We start from the raw sequence: 4,684 nt of genomic DNA, 5'->3' as shown, positions 1-4,684 counted from the left end.
TAATGAGGATGCCCACTGAAATGGTTGAGTATGGTTGCAAAATAGAGGAAAATGTGAAGGCTATGCAAAGTACAATAAAGGAAAATGTACAGGGAACCAATAGTGATGGGAAGGAAAATGGGACTCAAATCAATGGAATGGACCAGAAGGAAGAAAGAAATACCCAATCAGAAAAGAATGAAGAAATATGAATTCAGAAAAATAAGGAGGGGTTCAGGAACCTTCAAGACAACTTTAAACGTTCCAACATCCAAATCCTAGAGGTGCCAGAAGGAGAAGAGGAAGAGCAAGAAATTGAAAACTTATTTGACCAAATAATGAAGGAGAACTTCTCCAATCTGGCAAAGGAAATAGACTTCCAGGAAGTCCAGGAAGCTCAGAGAGTCCCAAAGAAGTTGGACCCAAGGAAGCACACACCAAGGCACATCATAATTACATTAGCCAAGATTAAAGATAAGGAGCGAATCTTCAAAGCAGCAAGAGAAAAGGAGACAGTCACCTACAAAGGAGTTCCCATAATATTATCAGCTGATTTCTCAAAAGAGACCTTGCAGGCAAGAAGGGGCTGGAAAGAAGTATTCCAAGTCATGAAAGGCAAGGACATACAGCCTAGATTACTCTATCCAGCAAAGCTATCATTTAGAATGGAAGGGCAGATAAAGTGCTTCCCATATAAGGTCAAGTTAAAGGAGCTCATCATCACCGCCTTTATTATATGAAATGTTAAAGGGACTTATCTAAGAAAAAGAAGAAAAAATATGAACAGTAATATGACAACAAACTCACAACTATCAACAACTGAACCCAAAAACAAAAAGGAAAACAAATTAAGCAAACAACTAGAACAGGAACAGAATCACAGAAATGGAGAACAAATGGAGGGTTATCAGTGTGGAGGGGGCAGGAGAAGAATGGGGGGAAATGTTCAGGGAATAAGAAGCATAAATGGGATCCTCTTGTACTTCATAGGTGTGATGATTGGGTGTTCACACTCTTGTGTGACATGTGCCTCCCACAAACCTTGTATGACATCAGCACATTACCTGTCTGACATGAAAAAAAAAGAAGCATAAATGGTAGGTACAAAATAGACAGGGGGAAGTTGAGTATAGTATAGGAAATGTATGACCTATGGACAGGAACTAAGGGGCCTGGGGATGCCGGTGGGAAGGGCAGTGCAGGGTGGAGAGGAACAAAGGGGACAGTTGTCCCATTTATTTTAATGGGACAACTGTAATAGCATAATCAATAAAATATACTTTAAAAAGAAGGAAGGAAAGAGGGAAGGGAGCTAGCATTATTGAGTACCAGGGAATGGTATGATTGTTGTCTCAATATGTCCTCATACCCATCCTGAAATTGATGTTATCCTCTCACTTGATTTCTGAGAATGGCGAAGTTCAGCAAGACTAAGGAATTTGGTCAAGATCACATGCTTCTAAGCAGCTAGTTTCAAATTCAGTTCCACATCTGGACAGTACTGCCTGCTACCTCCCTTGCCTATAGGAGGCCTGAAGCTAATCTCTAAGTAAACAAGCATTTATTTACTCATATAGCTTGAGACCCTTTCCAACCTCCAATAGCTAATCCAAGGCCATTAGTTTCTTTGTAAACATTTGACAGTAATACATGCCTGAACGTGATATTCAGGCAGTTTTCATTTTTAAAATAAGGTAAAGGATTTGTGATTATTTTTCTAAAATGATATAATGGAAGAATGGTTAATTTTGTTCATATTTAAACCTACTAATGAGTTGTTAGGATTTATTTCAAGTGATTTGGCAGTCACAGTTCAGAAAAGTAATTCCACATAATTCTATTACCAATGCCATTTTCTTAAACTTTAATGGGCTACGCCTGATTTTTAAAGTCTGTCTATTTTAGGGCCTTGGTTGGCACCAGCAGCTACTACTTCCTTCACATTGGAGTGAAACTGGCCCTGTGGAGGCAGGTGGGTTGCAGCTGTGCCTCCCGCTGAGGTCTGGGGGGTGGGAGAGCCAGCCCTACAGGCTGCCTGTTGGAAATGAGTCATTTCAGGCCTTCTTCTGGAGAAACTCACACCAGGCTGCACCCGCACCAGACAAGAAGTTACCAAATCCTACCAGTCCGTCAGACATACTCTGAGATCTTTACCCACTGTGGTTAAGGATTTTTTTCTTTTGAGCTGCCCGAGGTGATGATGACTCATTGCAAGGTTAATGCATTTCACCTTTCACCAAAGCTACAGCCAAAATATTTTTCCACCTTTATGACTCACCCTTTTCCCAGGCCTTTTAAATTAATAGGAGTTTAAAGAAAATATACAGGGGAGGCTGAGGCAGTGCCCATCGTCTGCCTGATGAGCACGAATACATCCCAGAAGTAACCTGGAGCTTCCCATGTTTTCTAGGTTCAGGTTTAACTTGGACTTCTGGACTCCAAAGGGTTCCAATGGAAAATGCACTCTTAACTTTTAGAAAGATGCCTTTTCAATTTTAAAGTTATAGAATTTTTCTAGTTACTGTGAAACACAAGTCTACTTGATAAAAAAAAGCATATCCATTATGAATCAACCAGGGATCATTTTTAATTATGGTGGATCAGTGAATCCAAATCTTTAGAGGGCCTTTCGACATCCACTCTAATCTGGCTTGGCTGTGTGCACCTCCGTAAACCCGTCTCCTACCAGTTTCCTGTGCTTATTCTTTTCACTGCTTAGCTCATGATTGATGTATTTCATTACTTCTAGAAAATTCTCAACCTTCATGTCTTTGAGAAAATTTTTTCCTCTCTTTCATTTTTCTCCATTACTTCTGTATCTGGAGTTCCTATTAGATATATATTGGACCTTTTCACTGTCTTCCCCAGTCTCTCTGTCTTTCATATTTTCCATCTCTTTTTGTTCTGCATTCTGGGTAATTTCTTTGAATCTATATTACAATTTTGACAAAGTCTAAACTGCTCTTGAAATTTCCCAGTGAATTTTTTTAAACAACTTTATGGAAGTATAATTTACATGTATAATTTACACAGTGCATATAATTTACATATATAAATTCAGCCATTTTAAATTTAGAGTTCAATGACTTTTAGTAAATTTGTGTAGTTGTGAAATTATCACCATAATCCAGCTTTAGAACATTTCTATTTCCCCATAAAATGGCTCATGACCATTTATGGTTGATTACTATCCCCACTGTCAGCCCTAGGAAACCACTAATCTTTTCTGTTTCTCTAGATATGCATTCTATGGGCATCTCATATAAATGGTCTTATATACAGTATATGGTCTTTTGTGTTTGGTTACTGTCATTTAGTATAATGTTTCTGAGGTTCACTTATGTTGGAGCATATTTCAATAGTTTTTTTTAATTGTCGAATAGAATTCCATTGCATGGATGTACCACTGTTGTTTACCCATTCATCTGTTATCCAATGAGCTTTACAATGTCAAAGACTTTACATTTTTAATAAGTTCTATCTAATTCTATTTCAAGTTATATTGGACAATTATATTTGATCTAGTTTTTTCTTATAATTGCTCCATGATTTCATTTTAATTTTCTAGGTGGTTTCTAATAATTCCATAGTGTGACAGTCTGAAGGGTCTGAATTTCATGTTTTTGCTTATGTGATTCTGTCTGTGTTTCTTCTTACATTTGCTTTTAGCTCCAATTTTGGGGAATCTTATTTGGCCTGGATTGAGGGTTTCCTGGTTGGTCCCCAGGACAACCCTTTTTCAGGTTAATTTTATAGTTTGGAGTTTCCTGGACCATGCTGGTAGTGTAAACATGAAAATCAAGCCAGCAGAAGTGCAGCGGTGTGCTTAAAAATGTTCACAATGGACTTTTTTCTCTCAAGTGTGAGGGCAGGAGGTGACAGAGATGTTTCCTTACATTCCGCTTTTTCTGGTTTGTTCTAACCACACAAACCCATGGTTTCCAATGAGGCTTCTTCTTGGATTGGCGTAAATCTGGGTATGAAGGGGAATTGCAGCATGGAGGAGAATATTTCTTGGAATTCATAACACTTACTTCGTTAACTTGCTAACATTTTTTGTGTGAAAATGATGCTTGATTGCCTAGGGAGATTTTAGAGAAATTATTGGCTACGTACAAAAACTAAAAAATATGAATTAATTTTAATTCCATAATAGGTCCCTGTGGTTGCTATCTACGTTAAAGAAAGAATTAGAAGAAGGAAAACATTTCATTCTATTCACCAAACATCATAGTTAATACTATTTTGACATGAAATCTTTGTTTACCTAGTGCACTAAGTGTAACAGATTTGTCAAACTAGTTCTTCCTACTGGAAGTCCTGATTTAAAACCTACTTTAAATCAACTTTAGTTGGCTCCATATCCTCACCCACAATGATTTTAATTCTTCAGAAATAATTACTTGGCTTTCCATTCAAGCTGTACCTTTATCTGTGGCTTTTAAAAATGTTGTCAAAGCTATCAGTACTGCTGTACCATCTAGACAAGAAAGCTCAGAGAGAAAAGAGTGTGTTGATTGGATGTTTAAGATTTAGGAATTTTTACATCAATCATCTGAAGCTCTTTTCTTGAGCAACTGAGCTGGTTTGTCGATTCCTTCTTAAACTCTGTAACTTTTCAAAGTCAAAGGCTAAGAGGGACAGATACAAATACATTACCTGACTCTGATGGGAAGGGATGAGGTTAACCCTTAATTTCTTCTTG

The 4,684-nt window shown here is 37.6% G+C and overlaps 1 non-coding gene across 1 annotated transcript; it reads left to right on the top strand.

Annotated features, from left to right (window-relative positions):
* Positions 1-950: 950 nt before the first annotated feature.
* LOC114514700 lies at positions 951-1,053 on the top strand. Its single transcript, XR_003686104.1, has one exon. It is a non-coding gene; the product is annotated as a small nucleolar RNA U13 (small nucleolar RNA).
* Positions 1,054-4,684: the final 3,631 nt, after the last annotated feature.

This window comes from Phyllostomus discolor, chromosome 3 (assembly GCF_004126475.2).
Source record: "Phyllostomus discolor isolate MPI-MPIP mPhyDis1 chromosome 3, mPhyDis1.pri.v3, whole genome shotgun sequence".
NCBI lineage: Eukaryota > Metazoa > Chordata > Mammalia > Chiroptera > Phyllostomidae > Phyllostomus > Phyllostomus discolor.
Note: the sequence above shows the minus strand (reverse complement) of the source record. Positions and strands in the feature narration are given on the sequence as shown.